General features: G+C 40.4%; 1 protein-coding gene and 1 long non-coding RNA gene across 2 annotated transcripts in view; both read left to right on the top strand.

Annotated features, from left to right (window-relative positions):
* The window catches only part of SND1 (staphylococcal nuclease and tudor domain containing 1), a 420,486-nt gene that overhangs the window by 79,700 nt on the left and 318,093 nt on the right, over positions 1 to 22,693 (top strand). The window lies entirely within an intron of this gene.
* LOC131396888 (uncharacterized) lies at positions 261 to 12,243 on the top strand. The gene is made up of 3 exons (XR_009216697.1): positions 261 to 3,283; positions 7,863 to 8,593; positions 8,817 to 12,243. It is a non-coding gene; the product is annotated as an uncharacterized LOC131396888 (long non-coding RNA).

Genomic DNA, 22,693 nt, shown 5'->3' on the forward strand with positions numbered 1-22,693 from the left:
GGCAGCCATTGACAAATGTAGATGCAGGTACAGTATACCGTCTGTGTTCCATGTCACTGAGTAGTAGAACTGTTGAATTCAGTACTTGGCTAAAAACCTTGGTTTGGTGCCTTGGGAACATAGAGCATATTGTTATACACCAACCCAGAACTTAACTGTAACTCATTATATGGTTAACGTCTGTATGGCATAATTAGAAGACACTCTCAGATCCTCTAAACTGTTCACATGCACAGTTTTGTATTCTTTTCTCTCATTATTTTTTGTGTCTTTTCTCTGTGGGTCAGTACTCCAGTGTGTTCTTTCAGCCACTGGCGGTGTAGATCAGCTGCTTATCTGGGAAAACTCCATCAGCAGGAGACGAGGGGACCCCAAATGAAAGTTGCCTCTATTTACTGTTTTATTTTGTTTTTTAACTTAGGTCTTTTTTTGTATCTTTCCATCCTCCAGAGATGATCATCTCTTCAGATAAACATGATCGGGGGAACCTAGGAGGCCAGGGGAGGATAGAGGGATAAGAGCTGAGTCACGGTCTCTGTCTATGGGAGATGCCTTATATGACCCCAGGGGTGGTCTTCACTCTTATTTTGCCCCCACCTTCCTGCCTCCACTTAAACTTTCTCCCTGTTCGCCTCTGATTAGCTCTAGAGACCTAGCTGTAAGAGCCGGTAGAGGGCTTTGGAAGGACACTTCCAGGGTTAGTTGAGTCTGATGCACAGGAAATGTGAGTGGAGATATTTTAATTTGGGCACAGGTGTGTAGCTTGGAGTGCTATTGGCTCCCTCTGGTTTGATTCTGATGGAATTGAGAGCAGTGGGTTTGTGCTGAAATGTGTCTGCAATATCAGGAGGGGAAAGAATGAGTTCAGGGCTGGTGATCCTTTTGTGATACTGTGTTGTTTGTATGGGTCCTTCCCTATGGTTCTGCAGAAGAAATTAGTATGTTGGTCATTTGAAAAAGTTAATTTTACCTCATAGACTCCCTGCCACACTTGAGTAACTTTTGAAAAGTGTAATATTTTACCCAAATCCCATTAAATGTTAGACACTCTTTCTGTATTCCCGTTACTGTCCTTTAAGTGATTAGCGAAATATTTATGTGAACCCAGGAGGCTGATTTATTTAATTTACTGTTTTTTTAAATAACTTGCTTCTCCCTAGTGCTGGGTGCTTTCTGAGGCCCAGACAACCGCCATGATTTCTTCGGTAATAATCATCAGCCTTCCCCTGACCTGCATCCTCAAGGGACTGCTTTGAGCGGTCCCAGCTTTAATGAAGCCTCTAGCTGTCCCTCCCCCTGGGTGGGTGGTAATAAATCCAGGCAAAATATCCCTACCAAGGGACAGTGTAACTCATTTTAGAGTATAGCAGATCAAGACTCAGCATCCTGATTCTCAGATCCCAGGGACAACCATGGAAGAGATGTAGAAATGAAAATGTCACCTATCGAATTGGACTTGGACCTCATGCTCTGGGAGTCTTTCTTGTCTTAGGTCTGAGGGTTTCAGCCGTGGTTAATTTGATGGCCGGGGTGCTCCGGAAATTCTTAAGCATCTGCCTCTGTCTGGGTAATCAGGCAATTGCTGATGAGGATGGACTCTGAGATGTTGCTCTAGAAATAGATAACAGATCTTAGAGTCTAAGTCCTAAAATCATGGTGGTAAAAGATTGGTCAGAAGAGAGCCTCTGAGTGGGGAGACATACTTCGCACAATGTGCATCCCCCCAGCCCCTTTGTATTTGCCAGCATAAAGCACTTATATACATTCCTGGCACATGCCTCCTTGGCGAGCCTGTGCTCAAGTTGCTCTTCATAATTAAATTCTCATTGTTGCCTGCAAGCACAGATCTCAGGTGTTGTTTTAAGATTTCAGGGCAAAAGCGGGTTTCCTAATCTCTCCTGCTCTAAGGGTAACTGGCTACATTTGTTTGTAATGGACACATGCCTGGCTGTGTGTGTGGGGGGGTATCTTTCTTCATTAAGCATCTTTTGAATGCAAAAGGCTAACAACAAAAAAAGACAATAGCTTGGGTATTTTTTAAACATTTATTTTTTTATGTGTTGATTTGGAATCATGGAATGAAAAGCACACACAAAACGTGGAACACAATAAAAGATTAATGGGAAACAAAGCCATGAACTCATCAATGTCTCAACTCCACTAAATTATAGCCCTAAAGAATCACAGTAACTCTTCTGTGTGTCACAGAACAGAGCCGATTATTGCCTGCTTCGGGTCTGACTCTGTAGCAACATGGCTCAATCAGCAGAGCAATGCAGAATGAAAATGTTTAGTGTCAATGCTTTTAACGCAGAGGTTCTCAACCCTTGGCTGCACATCAGAATCACCTAGGGATCTCTTAAAAATCATATGTGCCCCAGGTCTACTGAATCAGAATTTCTAAGTGTGAATCCCAGATAGCTTTTCTTTTTTTTTTTTTTCCCTGTCTCAAAGCTCCTCAGAGGCATTTGATGTTCCACTGTGTTTGGCTTTGGTAGATAAAAGTAGAGATCTGGTAGGATTGATTCTGGGTGGGGTCTTATGATTAAAAGTGATGGCATCTAACCCAAATAAATTCCTATAGATGTAAATCTTGTTAAGCTTGCCTTAAGAATTGTTTGAAGTAAGCATATTCTTTTACACTTTGGGGAATTTTCACTTATTCCATAATAAAGATGTCATCATAGCCACTCATTTCTTAAATGATGAGTTTAAATTTTTTCCTCCTGGAAAACTCTTCCCTTATAAAGCATTATTACATATTCTGTCCCCTCTGGAGGTAAGGAGAGAAAATCATTACCATAGTTGTGATATTGATTTATAGTAAGAAATGTATGTATTTGGTTTTAGTCCCTGTTTCTGGCACAGAGCTCCTAAAACCCTTGGAATTTCCTAAATGATGAGAGCGATAGAGTGTCTTTTGTTATGTTAATGAGGTGACTTTTAGAAAGCACCTGAGGGTAGGGGCTGGTTGCCAGGAGAACCAACCACATGATTGGAGGATTGGAACTCTCAGTCCCGCCCCCTGACCCCCGGGGAAGAGAGAGGGCCTAGAAGTTAAACCAGCCACCAATGATTTAATCAACTATGCCTCTGTAATGAAGCCTCCACAAAAACCCAAAAGGACTGGATTCGGAGAGCTTCCGGGTTGGTGAACAGGTGGAGATTGGAGGAGGGTGGTGTGCTCAGAGAGGGCATGGAACCTCCGTGCCCTTTACTCTACCTTGCCCTGTGCATATGGCTGTTCCTGAGCTACACCATTTTATCGTAAACCTGTGATCTAGTAAGTAAAATGTTTCTCTGAGTTGTGTGAGCTGCTCCAACAAATTAATCAAACTCAGGGAGAGGATTGTTGTAACCTCCAGTGTAGAGCCTCTCGGTCAGAAGCATAGGTAACAACCAGGACTTGCTATTGGTGTCTAAAGTGGGGGGTAGGGGGCAGTCTTGGAGGACTGAGCTCTTAATCTGTTGGATCTGACACTATCTTAGGTAGTGTCAGAACTGAGTTAAATTGTAGGACACCCAGCTGGTGTCAGAGAATTGCTTGGTGGTAGAGGGAACACCCCTCCCCCCAAACACACACACATGTCCTCCCCCCACACACACGTTAGAATTGGTATGAGAATCATTAATAGTAATAGTGTGACTTTTCTGTGCTATGGTTTGTGCCGGTAGTTGCCTTAAAAACCATAATGTGGCCTGATTTATGAAACTTTCTGGGAAACTTTACTTCTCCCTTAGGAATGCCCATAACCTATACAGATACTTATGTGTTTCATCCCAGACTTGTCCTATATATAATTATATATAGTTAACCTTCTCAAGAAATAAAAATTAAAATGACCCTTTTAAATACTGAAAGTGATTTTTTTTGGTTTCGTCTTTTACAAGATGGCTCCTTGAAATGCCCTTTTTCTTTTGTCCTTGACCTGTTTTTTGTTTGCTTGTTCTTTGTTAACATTGTTTATTGTTAGAGCATTACCTTAAAATTACCTGTGGAACTTAAAAAAACCCAGTGCCCAGACCTCAACCAGAACGATTAATCAAAATCTCTGGGAGTGGAGCGCAGGCATTGTTGTACCACAGGTGATTATAATTCTGATTATAATTCTCAAACAGGGTTGCAAATCACTGTGTTCCAATATTGCATAGTGGTGGGCTTCTTGACCAGCCCTTACTCCGCCTTCCTCACTCTGACATTGCCTTCAGCTGTGTATCTGTTATGGCCCTTGTGAGAGACCTAATCATTTCTCTTCTGCAGATGACTTTAAAAGGCCCTCTTGTTAGAATGGAACACAGTAGATTCCTCTACTGTTGAACTTTGGTTCTAATAAATAACACCATGCTTATTTACTGTTCTTTTGGGGGAGCTCAGATCTCTTTACAAATCTTATAATTAATCTCCACAATGTTTCCCTAGGGTCAGGTAAGGGATTCCTTATTGTTAAATCTAATACCCGGAAATTGCTGGGCTCTGCTCTCTTGTTCTCAGTTATTCTCAACTTGAATGCTACCCGTTTGGGTAGATTTTCTGGTAATTTGGGCAGTAAGATTTGCCACCTAGCTTTTCTTCAGCCAGAAGGTAAGTCCTGCAAGGACTTCAGAAAGGTATTCTTTCTAATCTTTGGTGAAGAGATCTACTTGATGGGCAGCTGGTGAGTGGGCGTGGGTAATCTTAGATGAAGGATGCTGTAATGTTAGGGTCAGTGTGTGAAAGTGGGTGTGAAAGCCGGACTGATCCAAGGCGGAACCAGTGAGACCAGAGTACAACATGTGCCACCCAGACATGGCTTTGGCTGATGTTTAAATTGCATCAAATTAAAGGGTATTTCTCATTCTCCATCGCGGTGTCACCAAAGGGCAGAATTAGTGTCATTTTCAGTGGCTTTGAGTTTCTGGAACTGTCACTCTCCCTGAGGGTCACTAGGGGTAGTAACTCAGCATTTCACATTCTGAAAAGGCAAGAAACTTCTCTGGAGGACTTCTTAGGAGAGTTATCATTCCAGTTCCACTGAACCTGAACTCATCTTTGTTTTTTCCTGCAATGCTTTTTTTTTAACCTGTAGTAAGAAGTTCATGTTAACTCCTGTCTGTCATATTTAAAGAGAAGAAGGTATTAGGGATGGCAGGGAGAGAGTGGCAAGCACTACGTACTTTTTTCTTGTATGAAGGTGCTCCACAAAGCATGGGTCATGGGAATGTTTTCGGTGTCTAGTCATTATCTAGCAGTATAGTTCTTCAGGTGGTTACTTAGTCCTTACTTTGAACAATGTATTGTGTTGGGGATGAGGAGGGCTACAAAGGTATGCAAGAGGAAGCACCCGCTGTCAGAAATTCACAGTCTGGTAGTGGGAATAATTCAAGCACGTGTTGAACAAGGCAGCATATGCTACATGCCAGGAGGGATACAACCCAAGTGCTGTGGGGATTCAAAGGAGAGAGAAATCACATTTGACTTGTTCTTTACTGCTTGGATTTTGGTGGTGTTCCTGCTTGTACCTCTCGTGAGGTAGAAACTCAAACACAGGGCATTCAGAGACTCTCTCACTGGGCAGGGTTGTGGAGGGAAAACATGTTACACCACCCGCCCTCAAATTTTATTCTTGCTGTGGGGATTTCTGTCTCTCTTTTATCCGTTTAAAACCTTCAGTTGAATCCAGTGGTGCAGGAGCCAACCTCATATCCAAACAACTATTAACTTTCCTCTTGGGGGAAAAAGAAAAGGGAAGAAGACAGATCCCAAAGATTGGTGGAGAGCTTGATACTAGGTTTGGAACTGAATTGTAAGCTGGTCAAAACCCCCGGGAACCCGCAAGGTGTTGGTCATTCATTGTATTTTTTCAATTTGTTTTTTCATTGTGTCTTTGCAGTGTACAAGAACCCTAGTCTGCAAGGTGTTTTCGCTTGAAGCTCTGCTTTTTGCTAGACATTTTGAGAAGGCCACTCCTCAGGCAGCCCTTGTCGTTTTGCTGAATGTCAGCAAGCATTTACTGTCAGTACTCTGATGCCAGGGAGGAAGGTGATGTTTTTACTTTCTAGCAAAATAGCCCCCAGCCTTTTGATAGCTCTACATTTAAAGGTCAGCACCCTCTCTTTCCTTCTCTTGTCTCCTCTGTCCTCACTGGCATCTTTATAACCTGTCCCTGCTGGAAGGTGTTTTTATAAAAAGCACCAGAACCATATTTTAAAGAGGATGGTTTCAGTAAGTCTGAAGCTTCTAGTGTTGACTGTGAGCTTGAGATGGTTGCCTTGTTCCTTAGGAGGAAGTTCATGATTTATAATTTCTGGCCCTTGGAAGAAAGTAGTATTGACTTTTTTTTTTCCCCCAAAGGGGAATGTTTTTGATTTAAACCATGTATGCCTGTCATTCTTGGATTATTTCACAGCTTGAGCATATTGTAATTTTTAGTACTTTACTCATTGAAATTGGCCAAGGCAATCATGGTGGTTTTAGTGGTCGAATTCTCACCTGCTGTTGAGGTCGCACTTCATTTTCCAGGCGTTGCACCTGTCTTTTATCAACAGGCATGTAAATTGCACATAGATACAAGTATTTTTCAAATGTGTAATGATGCTGGTTCTAATGAAGAACCTAGAGTTGCCGTAAAAACCCCCTTTAAATTAAGTTTGTATGTGTTCTAATGAAGAACCTAGAGTTGCCGTAAAAACCCCCTTTAAATTAAGTTTGTATGTGGTGATTTTTAATGATAGATTATAATATATCTTTCATGATGATGATTAAGTTGTAAGTTTAGTCAACCATCTGTTTATTTAGCAAAGTGATCATGAATATTCCCTTTGCAATTAACGCTGATTTAGGAAAGATCTATATTTATAATTAATAGATATTTAAGGTGTGCTAAATATACTTAGGCTCCTGTTTTTTTCTATTTCTTCCATGTTCCTGTAATTCATTTTGTTCTTTTTGGAGGCCTTAGACATTCTGGGCTTATGTTTGCTTCCCCTTGTGTATATAAATTACAACTTTTAAAAAAAATCAGTGTACTCCGTGATAAAACACTCACTTGCTAATAAGTACGTCACAGTTTTTATTCTTGTACATCCATGCATGGCCAAGATTAGAGTTGTTGCATGTACAGTGAGCATTAAGTAAATGTTATTGCCTGATGGGGCACTTTTTTATTTGTCTTCTGGCCTGTCCTACACAAGAAACATTTTGAACTGGGCCACATAAATGATGACGTGCTCATTTCCCCTTAGCTGTCCTAGGTTTTCTCTCAAAGGACTCATCACCTGTGTGTGATTACCTCTTCCCTTTTTTTTCGAAAAAATAGTGTACTTGATAAATTCCTTTGTCAGATGATAACCTTTAATCTTGGACCTTTTCTGTAAATTCATAAGTACAGGTGCAGAAAGAGAAATGATTTCTACAGAATGCAAAATAAATAGTGGGAAGAGAGAGTTTGGAGATATAATAAAAACTCCTGTTTATGAAAACCATACCTACAACTCCTCTGAATGCTTAGATGGCTGCTTGGAGGAAATTCTAAGATGACCACACATGCAACTGATTTTTCTGCTCTAACTGTTGTCTCATTTGTGTTTTGCAAATTATGTAATCCCTGAGCAGGAGTTCCTTTTTTAAAATTCTATTATATTCATAAACTGATATTTAGGAAGATTAATTCCAATAACCTTAAACTATATAAAAATAGTACTGTTAATCCTTTAAACATCCTTGATAAGTAGAAGGATACTCATGGGAAGAGATGCTCACTCCACTGTGTGAAGATTTGGGAAAAAGATGGAAACAAGGGACTTAATTTGTCCCATAGATTCAGCCTTTCTTTTTTTTTTTTTTTTTAAGCAGCTTTAAGGATGTTGCTATATCTTATTTTCAGAATTCTGCTTTGGTTACCGGAATCTTCTCAGTAGTATGCCTATTGTAGCCTGCCATAAATGACTTCTGATGATGCAAGGAGACATCATCTTAGCACAAGAGGAAAGTAAGTTCTGATTAGATATCTTTGACTATCTGTAAAGTTATGATTTTAGACTTTCTGCTCTCCTTTCAAGGGCTATCACCAACTTACCTAAACATGATTTTATCTTCTTTTGCTCACTGAGTTGTTCCATCATAGTCATAGTAAGTCAGTGATAACGCTTCCAAATTGTGAAACCTTATATAGACTGATGAAATGCCAACTATCAGTGGTAGTCCTAGATAGCCTGAGCCGTGTAAGGGTCTGAATGTTTGAGGGAGATATCAGGCCAAGGGGCCTCCCGCAGAGCCCTTAACTTCAGCTGCTGTCTGTCTGTCTGATACTGTGTACTCAGATATCGAGAAGGTTTTGGGTACATTTTGGAGTACTCTGCTCTTCTGCTGAGGAGGCTGTGAATGTGTGTACACTTGTGTGTGTTGATGTTGTATGTTACTTATAAGCACTGTGGGAAAAAAGTAGGTAATACCTGGAGAGAATGGTCATTGTAGAGAACTGTGCATCTTTAGAAATCCTTGTTTTCTTTGTTATATAGCAGAGTCTCTGCCATTGTGATGCACTGTAATTTTAGAAAAGACTTTTAAAATGTATATAGTTTTGGCCATATCCTTGTCTCACAGAATCAGGCAGAGGTTTTTTTTTTTTTAATGTTTATTTATTTATTTTTTCCCCCAAAGCCCCAGTAGATAGTTGTATGTCATAGCTGCACATCCTTCTAGTTGCTGTATGTGGGACGCGGCCTCAGCATGGCCGGACAAGCGGTGCGTCCGTGCACGCCCGGATCCGAACCCCGGGCCGCCAGCAGCAGAGCGCGTGCACTTAACCACTGAGCCACGGGGCCGGCCCCAGGCAGAGGTCTTAATTTAATTTTCTTACACATCTCATTCAGCTCTTTCTTGCCATCTAAGCCAGCTTTTGAGCACTAGCCCTTGTGGTCTTACATTCATTTCCATAACAACGGGTTGTTGTACCTCAAACTCTAGGGATTGTGATTTGAGGTGGGAGTGAATAGCAGGAACCAGTGAATGCTTAAATGAGAAATCTGTTTGTAATGTCACAGACTTATCAAAGGAGGGCATGAGAGCTGGAAAGGAAGATGGGAAAGACAGACACCCTGCTGGTGGAGTGATAGTCTCCCTCCTTCCCAATTTTCTGTGCCTATTTCATTGGGAGATGCTTCTGATTGCTTTATGTGGCTTGCCTTTTCTTACTACTCCTTTCTTGCTGTGAACATTCATCCTTTGAGTGTGGTGGTGGTTTAGGCTAGACAACTGATGTCTGGCTTTGGTAGTACAAAAATACCTATTTATGCCCTGGCTTATGTGGCTTAATTGACATCCAGTCTCTCTCTCTCCTCAGTCCATAGCACCAACTAGCCTCTGTGAGCATGTGGTCAGTGAGTTGCAGAAATGACTAACAAAGGCTGCCAGCGTTCAGTCGTAGCACCTGAGTAGTCAGCCTATGCTAGTAATGTTTGACTATAGGTAATCAGTATGACTTGGACGCAAATTGCTCTGTACATCTTTGCCAGCACATTTTGTTCTTCTGTATTTTCTTTGATATTAAAGTCACTGTTTAAAAATGTATGTTGGAATAATTGAATAAATACTTTATGAATGACTTTGATTCTGTACACATAAGGTGTTTTTTGATTGTGTAGGTGGAGGTTGTTGCTTGGGTGGCAGAGTTAGATTTTATATATAGAAATGAAGGAAAAATGTGATTTGCGGGGGTGCTTTGCAGGTTGGCCAAGTTCTTCAAAGTGACACACATCTCTGTTCCTTTGAAAATTATAGACATGCTGGTGTGCCCTATCATTAAATGCATCGTCAAAGTCCCTGTATCTTATGCTCTCGATATAAATAGCACATGTGACTGAGAAAAGACCCTTAAGTGTAGGATTGCCTATGGTAATTCTTGCCCTTGTCTCTCTGAGGAATCACGGACTTGAAATAATTTTTGCTTCTGTTTTTCACTCAGGTAGATCACCAACACTTGCACTAATATGTGGCAGATTACCAGAATGCATTGTTTCTGTTCAAGGCTCATAGGGTATTCCAAGGAATTGGCATTGGGTATTGAGGAACATTCCTATGAGAATGTGTTCTGGATACAAATGGTTTCTCTAGCTATAGTCTTGGAGGGAAATAGGAGTCAGACAATTGAAAAACTTCATGTTCAGCCTGGAAGATCTTTTAGAAAAAAACTTTTTTTTTCCAACTGACAGTTATCGGAGCCTGGTTGACATATTTGACAATACCCAACACCAGTGGTTTGAGGAAATGGCTTTTGTTTGTATAGGCCCACAGCATGATGTTTTCTTATAAGGGATAATTTTTCAGGACATGCCACTGTAATAATTTTTAGCAGTGCTTTAGCTAAGGTGGCTCATGCCTTTCCATTATCAGTGTCACCATATTGTATTGTCACTTGGGTTTTCTTTCCTTTCTTTGCCTTTTATTTGATTAATGCAGGAGGACACTGTATGTTGTAGACAACAGGGAAGAATAGTATATCTTGATAATTGTAGAATTAATATATTTTTGTATGATGATGGGCCCAATTGTAGTCATTGTCTCCCCTCCTCACCCATTTCTCTGTGTGTTGTGTGTTTTATTGCTTTGGATTAGGAAACATCTTGATCTTTTATGTTTCTTATATGTTTGTTTATCAACTGCTCATGTCAATGTTGTGTTATCCTGTTCCTTTGATCTTGTTTCTTGGCTCAGTGGAAACATAAGCTTGCATGAAAACAGGATGTTGAAATGAGCATCTGGCACTCATGAGAGTCATTCCATCTTGGTTGGATTGTGCATATAATTCTTTGTTTTGCTTTCCTGGCCCTGTCTCCTGTATCTTCGTATTGACATCTTGTCTCCTGCCTTATGACTCCATGCAAACAGACCATAATACTTGGTAATATGACTGCTCTGACTAGATCTTTTCACCTTTTCTTAGGATGTGCCCAGTGAGCAGAGCTAGTATGCATGGTACTATACTTTCAGAGCACTGCCACCCCTCTTTGGGTGCTAGACCATGACCACATCAGCCAGGTGTATGCTGGCAGTTATATGTCTGAATTGGTAGATATGAAGTCTCTTAAACCCTCTATATGGCAAAAGTAATTTTAAAATCAGTTTAGAAGTTTTTTAAAGCTACCCTAATAGTATGTGTGAGAATTAAGCTAATTACCTGGCGAGAATAGAAGAGAGTTTAAATACGTTTTCCTCTAAATTATAATCTAATTGAGCAATAAGCTTAAACACACAAAGTTTAAAAAAGTATGGGTTATAGAACATTCCTACTTCAGTAGAAAATAATTTCATAAGGCTATACGAATTGGTTGTCAGAATTGGTTTGCTGTAGTTGTTAAGAGGCAGGAGAAAGTGTTTCAAGGTGGGAGATGGAATAGGTTGGCTTAGTAAAAGAAATGGCACTGGAACAGGACTGGAAGGGTGAGTGAGTGAAAGGCGCAAGGCACATGTAGGTGCTGGGAGTAAAAAGTTTTTCTAAATCAGTGGCCCCCAAATCATGAATACACATAGGAATCATGGAGGAGCTTACAAAAAAGTACAAAGAAAGAGCAACAATAACGAAGACAGTCTGGTGCCGCACCCCTCCTAATTAAGCCAGAATATCTGGGTGTGGAAGGGGGATATACAGACATGGGTATATATCCAACAGTTTCCCCAAAGCCATCAGTGAGATGGCTTTTGGTGGTATTAATGGTGAGATGTGGACAGTCTGAATTTGGTAGTAGACTTGGAAAAGGAAAGCATGCAAGAAAGTTCATGCCAGGAAGAGTTAGCAAGGTTTGTCGATTGATTAAATTTGGGAGGAGGTGGTTAAGTTGTAGATCACTGGATGGGATTGTCAGTAGAGATTTAAGATTATGATCCAAGGGGATAAGACTTGAGTTAATATAAATAGATAAATAGAGGTGATGCTGGTTTGGGAGACTGGGTAACCACAAGAAGTTCAGCTTCAGACAAGTTGGAGGCACAGCCTACAAGTGGAAATGTTCAAGCAAGGAGTTGGAAATAAGTGAGGTGTAGCTAGACAAAATGGTGTGTGGCAAGAAAAATTTTGATTCCATCTGCACAGAGGTTTATTATTAATCCAGTAAGGGGCTACACATGCTGCAGATGGGTCAAAGAATAAGTCTTGGGAAGACTTGAGGGTTGGGTTGGAGGATTTGGAGGCTCTCAATGTGCTTATTGGCCAGAGTGGAAAGATTCAGAGCTGGCCACTGGTGGGAGTGATGAGGAAGATTAAGGTAACATAGGCGCTTGTCAGAAATCCTTAGGGTCACATGTTTCTGAACTCGGAAACTTTTGGATTTTAGGAAGGTGATATGGTACAGATATGGTATATTAATTACATACCACCCTCAGGGGTTGTGGATAGCAACCCCTTAATTAAACACATTAACATATCTGCAGTGAAACATATGAATATTCACACTAAATGGGATAAAAACTTGAAAGTAACCTCACATCTGTTCAGGTGAGGTGTTGGCAGCAAATAAGTTCAGGTTAGGTTAATTTGACTACCAAATGTGTTGTAAAAACAATCTTTTGGTTTTCAGAGCTTTTCGGAATTCACAGTTGTGGATAAGGGATTTAGGACCTGTAGATTGAGGCTACCCTTTCAGAGAACTTTAACAAGGAAAGGACGTTACCAGTACAACCTACCCTCCCAACCCCCAAACCAGAGACGGGCGAAAGTCAAATGCATAATGTAGGAAATTTCTTTAAAAGGATGAATTTATACTACTATCTTTGGACTCCATGCTTTTTTTTTCTTCCACTTAAGTTAGTCTTTATTTTGGAGTACATGTAGTGGTAAAAAGTACCTGTGGTAGTGGTCGAATTTTTCCAGTTTACCAATGGCTCTGAAGAGGTAGAGCATTCTAGGTGCTTTGTTGATGCTACTGAGGGCAATCTAAAAAATTAGACAATATAAGCAATATAAGCAAAATCCATTTACATTTTGTTTCTCTGGCAGCATTTTTTGTCAAAGCCCATTTAGTCTGTCTCTCGTTGACAGCAAAAGCCTAGGTAGACTTGCAGGTTATGGATGATCAGACTTGCTTCAAAGAAGCATTCTCAGCTTCTCTAGGGGGCTTTTGCAGGTTTTGGTTGGCCCTGAGTGCATGAGATACGTGGCATAGTAGTCTTAGCTACAACAGTGTAGTTTAAAGGCAGGAGTCCTGGCTGTGTCCATGGTATGCATTGTCTAGAGTATCAGGTTGAGGAGTGGAAGCTTGCCTTTCTGCCTGTGCACTACCCGTATCAAACTCTGTACCACCGCAGTGTTTTCCCTGGTTTTAAATATATGATTTGAGAGATGGGTTAGAATGGGGAAGGTTTTCCAAGGCAGATTACTTTGCTGATTAAAAAAAGGAACTTTGCAGAGGGCACCTTAGGTTATAGCCTTCATTTGGCCTAGGGATTTTCTTTCTAGAGAGACTGGCCTCAGTGACCTCATTTGTTTAAAAGATAATGGTGTGGGGTTCTGTGTGACTCACAGCAGTGTCCCAGCTTTGGCAAGTCCTTAGCTAGGGCAGGATTTGGAAAATAAGAAGTGTCCTTGCAGTTTTCCAGGATTGCTGTTACGAACAAATGACCCTATTGCATTCCCTGGTTCCTCAGCACCCTCTGGACAGTGGCCTAGTCATGGGCAATTGGCTGTCCAAATAGCGTGTGCGGGTTTGCAGCCTGAGCTCTTAGTGAGGATGAGGCACAGTGCTTCCCCAGCTGATTGCTCGCGGGAGCATTACCCAGTGTGCAGCTGTTGCCTGAATCACAAGTAGCATCCGAGTGTAAGGCTGGTGCTTGCCCTGCTCGCCTTCCTTTCTACTTGCTGCTCTCTGGATATCTGATCGATGGGGCTGTGTGTTGGCTGGGATCCAGCTAAGCCAGCCATACTGTTAAATGTAGCATTTCAGCCTCTCCCCTTCTCATCTTTTCCTTTTTGTTAACAGCCTGGGATATTGTCTTCCTAATAGAACTGGAGAGTTTATTCCAACAGGAATTGTGCTGGTCATGGTGGTCTCCATTCTGCTCTCTTGGTGTCTTGTGGTTTCTAATAATGAGCATGTGGAAATGTGGAGGCTCTCGGTGTGTTGGTAAACCCTATGCGGGAAATTTTGTTGTGGAGCCATCATAGTTCTTATATTCACCAACCATTCAATAACACACGTTTATTAAATACCTATTGTGTGCCACCCATGAGAAATATAAAGATGAATATGACCGCTTTCCTCAAGAGTCCCAGCCAGCCTCTCACTGACGGACAGGCTGCTATGCTGTGCTCCTTGGTGATCTCAATGATGAGCTCTGGGCTTGTAGACTATTTCCTTTGAGGAAGCAGAAGGGGAATTTAGAGAGTATAAAGCAGGAGTTGGCACATTTTTTCTGTAAAGAGCCAAATGGTGAATATTAAGTAAATATTAAGCTTTGCGGGCCATACAGTCACTGTAACAACTTTTGCTGATCTAACTGAAACCAGCCATATATACTACCTAAACCATGGGTATGGTTATGTTCCAACAAAATTTTATTGATGAACACGGAAACCTGAATTTCATATAATTTTCACTTGTCTCTGATTTTTTTTTTTTTTTTTTTTTTTTGCTGAGGAAGAGTCACCCTGGACTAACATCTGCGCCAGTCTTCCTCTATTTTGTATGTGGGTCGCAGCCACGGCATGGCTGCCAACAAGTGGTATAGGTCTGCGCCTGGGAACCGAACCCTGGCCGCTGAAGTGGAGCATGCTGAATTTAACCACTAGGCCACAGGGCTGCCCCTCCTCTTTGGTTTTTTTCCCCAAAACGTAAAAACCATCTTCAGCTCCCAGGCCATACTAAAACAGGTGGCAGGTGAGATTTGGCCAGTGGGCGGAAGTTAGCCAACCCCCTGGTATGAGGTGTTGGGTGTTGGCCTCTATATCTGACTTGACCTCCTTTTCTATCGTTGCTGTCTCAGGAGTGTCTCTTCGAAGACAGCTGATTTAGCATCGATCAGGTGCTGTTTTGTTTTTTGTTATTGTTTTTCCTGAACTCTTGTTTGTGTGGTTTGGCACCTTGGAGACAAACATAATATTGACCCAGTGATCTCAACTCACAGCCAGCTTTTTTAGGGCCAAATAGCGTCTCTCGCCAGGGCTGCAGAGGGCCGAAGGTTCAGTGCCTGCTCCTGGATAATGAATTCCTGTCAAGTGTCTTAACTTAAGAGTTTGGTGTGGAAGAGAGTGGGTTCAGGCAGAGACATTTTAAATTCTTACTGGAGTAGGCTGTGCTTTTGGGAGGGTAATCTGAATGGAAATTTTTACTAACGGCCATAATGATAATAGGAAACAATGGACTTTAATCTCTTGAAGAGCAGAGGTGGTACACAACAGGCCCATTGGAGCCAGATGTTGTATGTAGACTCTTGGATACTGTGAGCCAGGTGTTGTATGTAGATATATTGGGCATGAAAATTGAGGTGTTGATTTTTCTTAAATTTATTTCTTTTAATTATATATGTCTCTTCTTCCGCCAGTTGCCAGCCCCCAACCAAATCCTTGCTTATTCTCGTATTGGTTCTATAATAGGGCTAGGGTGAAGGTAGGAAAAGAGAGGCTCCTAGGGCACGTAGATGCATGGTGTATCTCATTTCTGATAAATCTTTTGGTGCGGTGACAGAAAATCCAGGTGTAAACAAAGGAAGGTGGAACAGTCTGATCTGTGGATTTTCCTTTTCCATTATTGTGTTCATTAAGGTACTGTTTGTTGTATCCTGCCTTCTTAGGACTCTGAAGAATTTTTTTGATGCTGAAATATACTTCAACTCTTATTATATCCTGTCTCTTGAACCCTGCACAGCTAAAATAATTTTGTAACAATTGATTCCTGCTAAAATAGTTAGCTCCCTTCCTCATACTTCACCTCTCCAGATTACAATGAGAAAGTAAGGTTTTGACTCCTGAAGAGCCAAAATAGATATCTTACTTATTAAAAATTAGCTTTGAACACACTCAGCCTATTTATTCATATTTTATTCACACTTGGCCCAAAGTAGATAGATTTTCAATTAAAAGTGAATTGGATCTAACAGCCTTATAGCAAGACAGGAAGCAGAGAAAGATAAAACTGATACTAGACTCTCTGAGTATGATGATGTGTCATTTTGCACCACAGTATTTTCTGTTTTGAGAATAGAGAATGATTTCCCTGTTGGAATTCTATAGATTATCTTCTTGAGTGAAAATAGGGCTCAGGTTGAGGGGGTCAAGTAAAGTGAAAGAATTTTGCTTTCCTAAAATGAGCCATCATTCTTGGGAAGATGCTATTCTGCTTCTCTGATTAGATGTTTTGTTGCTTTTCACTGTAGCATCAGTGTCCTTGCTGGGACCAAATTTCCTATAACCTTTATTTAGTCCACTTAAGCTAATTTCTGTTGCAGTAACAAAAGCTTGGTGGCTTATGAGAATAGAGGTTTTTTTCTCACTCATGTATCCATCATAGGTAGGCTATGGCTCTGCTTCATGTTGTCTTCACTCTGGGACCCAGGCTGATGGATCATTCTTTATCTGGGATCTTATTGATATCATAGTGGAGAGAAAAGAGAGACATGGCAACCATGAGCTGACTCATTCTGATTTCACTGGCCACTCCCCAATTCACCAGGACAGGGATGTATAATCCTTCCTCGGGGAGGGGCTCTCTAAACCATATGGCCGAGCCTGGCAGTGAGGTATGGAAGATTATTATCCTCTCGCAGAGAGGGACAGACAATATTTTGAAAGAATACCACAGGCCTGATGGATGGCCAGATTTCTCTAGCTCCAAATCGGGAACTCACATTCCTTAACTTTGGGGAGAAAAGTTGAAAACTGCTTTTGGCCTGCCAGAATTTCACTGGTCTGATGGGTCAGTAATCATAACATTAAAAGCCTAAGGGAGGGCCGGCCCCGTGGCTTAGCGGTTAAGTGTGCATGCTTCGCTGCTGGTGGCCTGGGTTTGGATCCCGGGCACACACCATCGCACCGCTTCTCGGGCCGTGCTGAGGCCGCATCCCACATACAGCAACTAGAAGGATGTGCAGCTATGACATACAACTATCTACTGGGGCTTTGGGGGGAAAATAAATAAATAAATAAATAAATAAATAAATAAGAATAAAAAGCCTAAGGGAATATAGTATTTAAGTTGTGGGTCTTATTTTCATTAACATTTTCACTTTCCCAAAAGCTTCATTTCTTTCATAACTGAATACATCCTTTTGGGTCCATGGGCTTGTTCTAATTTGCATAGCTGTACTTAGCTTTGGGGCCAAGTTGCAGGGGTGATCTCTGTAACCTACAGAAACAATTGGCACATGGTCTTCCATCTGCCACCAATTTGTGTTTTATGTAAATAATGCCAGGAAGTATTTTGTAACTGACATTTCCTGTTACCTGAAATACCTGAGTAGATTCACGCTAACTTAATTCAGTGCAGCATTGCTTATATTGGGTAGCATGGAGCCCATAAGGAGTAACATCTTGTTCTTCTACAGCCGATGGAGTGACAACTAAATGCCTACCTCTGTGCAGTTGTAGTATGGAGGCATCCGACTGAAGCTGAACAAAAAGGAAGTTCTGTTCAGGAAGGGTTCATTTCTCCTCCTCCCTTTCCCCACTCTTTGCTGGGGAATAACAACATTTGGTGGTTTGATACGAGACAGTTGGTGATGTTAAAACCCGCTGTAAAATCTGACCACATCTTTTACCCTTGCCAGCCAATCTGAAGACTAGAAACAGTTGAATTGGTTTTGTTTCAGCGACTTCTCAGAATATAATCCTGCTGATGCTGGAGAGCCAAAGGTGCTTGGTATCTGGGAGTGAAATATAAAATCTCTTTTGTTGCTGGTGAACAGTAGGATGTATGCCGAGTGTCTGTGTCTCTGCTCTTCAGAATATGCAGCAACTGGCTGCAAATGCTGCTCTCATTTGATGTGGTGGCTCTGTCTGAAAGTGGAAGCTGCTGGTTTCAGATCGGCTCCCTGTAGGATAATGAATTGTCATGCCTCTGCTGATTATCTAACAAGTTTGTACAACGTGTAACACAAGCTGACAAGACAAACAATTTTATTAATTTAAGCCTGCCATTAATGGGATTGCAGTGCTATATGAATGTAGGAGTATTATACAAAAATACAAGAGTATGCCACCCCACAAATACTTGTATTCTGGGTTTGGTAATGGGAACAGTCTATTAATTCTTTAAAAACAATGGTATTTCCGTTTGTCCTTAAAATAATATTCATTTGAATTTGAATTGAAAAATACTTATGAATGTTTAGGGATTTATGTGAGCTCAAGTAAAATGAGCCATTGTATCAGTCTTAGAGCTGATAGAGTTAGAGCTGAAGTATTAGAGCTGATAAATGCCATTGGGCAGTAGCTAAACTTTTGGTTTTTACAAACCAATTACAACTAGAGAAGCTTTTGTCTTAAATCAATCTAGAGTTTGGGAGAGTGCTGGGGCCTGTGGGGAGATGGATTATATTTTTATGGCTTCTGGTCTGCTGTATTTTAATGTTAAATTCTCTCATTTGCTTATATATGAACTTGAGGTAGTTGAATCTTGGATTGTTGACTAAAATTGATTAACCATTTTCATGAAAGAAATTCATCATCTGAGGGAAACTAGGTTAGTCCAGGTAGATTAAGAAAGAGCTTTCCTGTGAACTCTGTGTAATCTGATTCTGGGTTCTGAGAGAGATGTTCCCAGTGTGAAAGATGACCCAGTGTTAAGAACCAGGGAGTTTCAGAATCTGTACAAGTACATAGATGTTGGGATAATTTCAGCAAGAGTGGTTAAGTTTCAGAGCTTCAGAGATGATAACAGTGGGCTTCTCCTTTCAGGACACTGGGTAAGGAATGTAGCAGTGTAGCAGGCTCTTGTCACTGGTGTAGCCTACCAACGTGCAGTCATTTAGAGTGCAGGCTGTAAACTGTGCCAAGTTAACGCTGCAGGCAATCGGGGATTTAGGGCACTGGCATAAAAAAAGTCACTTAAAAATAAATCTTAGTAAATCTAAAGCAGCAGGTGATTGAGGCTTCCACCTTAGTAGTGTCAACTGTATGTATCATTGTGTTTTGGGATCATTCACTTTTTGCATCCCAACAATTGTGGTGTTGCTCCTTGTTAGCCCTCCTTTTCTCTCCCTGATTCCTCCTTCACAACATCTGCTTTAGTAGCAGCTTACGTACATCAGACCTGTGTTGTTTTAAAGCAGATCGTGGGGGAGGTGAGTATAGGTGAGTTCTGTAAGTGCATTTTGTATAATTAAAAAAAAAAATCGCAAACTAGAGAATAGTTATTGGTATGTTTCCCATTTTGTCTTCATTCTTCTGAAGCAGAAGCTGCGTTGCCAGAATATAGAGCCTCTAGTTCTTCAGTGCCCTTCCCTTGTTTCTTGTATCTTCCTGCGTGTCTTCAATTCCTTCTTCCCACCAGCCTCTGCTCTAGCCTTTCCTATGAGATTCTTGCCCTCCAAGGCTTATCTCCTCCCAGGGACAGTGGCAACATAGAATCTGGGCTTCCCCAACTTGTATACCTGCCCCCAAACAAATTAGATATACAGCTTCATTTTTAAGAGGTAGAATTGCCAACTGCTACCAGAAATAACAATATATTTGCATAGTAGTACAAATTTCAAGTGTTTTCCAGATTCTGTTCCCATTACTAATAAGTTATCCGTCACTTAAATGTAAATGGTATTACTCTACCTATTTTTGCCACTTTCTGAAAGCTTTTTTTAAAATACTTTTTTCTTGAAGTTAAACATCCAGTCATGTGTATAAAGTGTAGTAATCTTAAGTGCCCACCTTGATGAATTTTTAGGTATGTATGCACTCATGTAGCTACCACCCATATTGACATAGAATATTTTAGCATTCTGGAAGGTACCTGTTCTCAGTATTTTTTTATGCCTTGAGGTAATCTGATATCTATATCATCGATTAGTTGTGCCTATCCTTGAACTTCATTAAATGGAATCATACATTAGCTACCCTTTTGTGTTGGGCTTTTTTCATGCAACATTATGCCCATGAGATTTATCCATGCTGTTATGTATATCAGTAGTGGTTATTTTGTGTATAATATTCCGTTGTATGAATAAACTACATTTTGTTTATTCTCTTGTTAATGGACAATTAGATTGTTTCCAGCTTGGATCTGTTATGATAAAAATGCTAATGAACATTCTTGCATATGTCTTTTGGTGGACATGCACGTTTATTTCTCCTGGCGTATACCTAGTAATGTTATTGATGGGTCACAGGACAGATGAATGTGGATGGATTTGGGATTTTTTGACTTTATAGCTTCGTGAATCTATTCTGCGTATTTATTACTTGAGAGACCTGATGATGAATTGAAAAGGAATGGACTTTAAAGGATTGGGCTAGATTGTGTCTGAAACCAGCCTACCGCTAGTTTTAAGGCATTGAGAGGATATCTAAATTTAAATGTTTTTGAATCTGTAAAATGGGCATTATAATGATGACTTTTCTTGGTTGTGTAGTAAATGAGGTTGAATAAGATAATGCATAGGAGGCATTTAACAGACGTTCCTTTTTTTTTTTTTTTTACTTTCTAGAGAAATCTGATCATCTGCTCATAGCTAATCAAGGGGAAAGTATTGTTTGACTTTAACACTACTAATTTTGAACTTTCTAGCATTGCCTAGGACAACCATCTATGTGCATACATGACAATAAGAAAAATTAATCAAGAGGTTAATGTATAACTTTGTCAGAGTCTCAAAAGGCACCTCTCTGCTATATGTTTTGTAATTCTATCTTCTCTCTGCCGTTATTAAAGGTCAACCTCTGCAAACTGTTCTTTACCCAATTATCTCTATATCAAATAGTTCTTTTAAGTGCTAATTTTTTGTCTAACAGCTTCCCCTTCTTTAGTTAAGTTGTTTCTTCATACCTTCAAGTGTTGGGACCCTACTGTGTGTCCAGGCATTTTCTAATGGCCGGTATTATAACAGTATGTAACTTGATGAACTAGAAACTGCATTATAATTGCAAACTGTGTTCTGAACAAATTTGCACATCATCGAAATTTCATTTTATAGCACAATATACTTTTTAGAGCACATTTTAAAAGTATAAAAAGATTTCAAAAATAGATTTAAAGTAGTTTATCACTCTCCATATATACCTTAACTAGGACTTCTGGAAATCACTGTTTTCATCAAGTCTCCATATGGTTTTCTAGGCCACCTACCACTACCATTTTGGCCATCGAGTGTAAGATTAGCATGCTGAAGAACTTTAAATATTTTGCTTGCCTCTAATTGCAGTTCAATTTCCCTTACTTCAACCTAGTTAGTTATCCCTAAACTCAAAACAAATTAATCGTGTGTGTGAGGGGTGAAGGTTTGGGGGGAGGAAAGTGCTTTTAACATTTGTATGTAAATTATCTTATAAAGCAAATCCCTAGACCTGAAGGGTTAATAACTAACAACGTTCATGGTTATTATTTGACCAGCTGCAGTTGTGCAGATTACTTTTGGTGAATTTCAAGGTGGGAAAACTGTGGCCACCATCTCATCTGGTATATTGGGGTGCTTTACCTCCTTGATTAGCTGAGAAAGTATCAACTAAGGGAGGAAGCGAAACCAAAAAGATACTTAACGTGCCAAGGGTAAAAGATTTACAGAGACATAGACATTTAAAATAAACTCATAGTCATATTTAAACTGTTCTGTAACACTCAGCAGTCTCTTCTATCCTTTTCTGTAAGTCTTCAGCTTTGAGAATCTGAAAGTTTTACTTTTGATTAAATTTCTTTATCTGTGGTTCAAAGCTAGCATCTATCTGGTCTTAAGGTCATAAGACCCCATTCTTAACACCCGTTTTTCCTGTTAAAGCTGTTAAAATTAGCTTCATCCCCCTGCCAGAAGCAAGTCCTTCCTCTTAACTTGTTCAAAGCCCTCATGTCTTTTTAAATTAGCCTGTTTGTTTTTCCTTGAAGGCACATCTTCTGTATAGCAAGTATGATTGGCATAATCTTCTCTAAAAATTTGCATCTCTATACATTGTTGTTCAAAACTCCTGGCTGTTTTTGAGCATCCTCAAGAATTGTGTTCCAGAAATTAATTAAGACTAAATTGTGGGTCTTTGGTATTGATGCTCAGAAAGCTGGGACTCTCATTTATAGTTGTTGTTCTAATATGGTGGAAAGAGCTTTCGTGTGAGAGAAAAGATCAAGATTTTCTTCCTTGATCTTCTACTTACTTGTTTTGGGGTCACAGATGAAAACTCTAACCTCATAGAGTTTGATTTCGTTATCTGTAAATAGAACAGTTTGACTAGATTGGGAGGAATAGGGAAATGTCCTCAGGGGCCAGATTGGTAACTGTATTAGTTTGCTAGGGCTGCCATAACGACATACCACAAACCAAATGACTTCAACAACAGAAATTTATTTTCTCACAGTTCTGGAGGCAAAAGTCCAAGATCAAGGTGTTGTTGGGTTTCGTTTCTTCTGAGCCCTCTCTCGTTGGCTTGCAGGTGGCTGCCCTCTTGATATTCCTTTTCACACCGTCATCGCTCTGTGCATGTGTGAAACTGTCCTAATCTCCTCTTCTTACAAGGACACTGGTCAGATCAGATGGGGGCCGACCTTACTGACCTCATTTTAACCTAATTACCCCTTAAAAGGTCCTATCTCCAGATAT

This window comes from Diceros bicornis, chromosome 3 (genome assembly GCF_020826845.1).
Source record: "Diceros bicornis minor isolate mBicDic1 chromosome 3, mDicBic1.mat.cur, whole genome shotgun sequence".
Taxonomy (NCBI): Eukaryota; Metazoa; Chordata; class Mammalia; order Perissodactyla; family Rhinocerotidae; genus Diceros; species Diceros bicornis.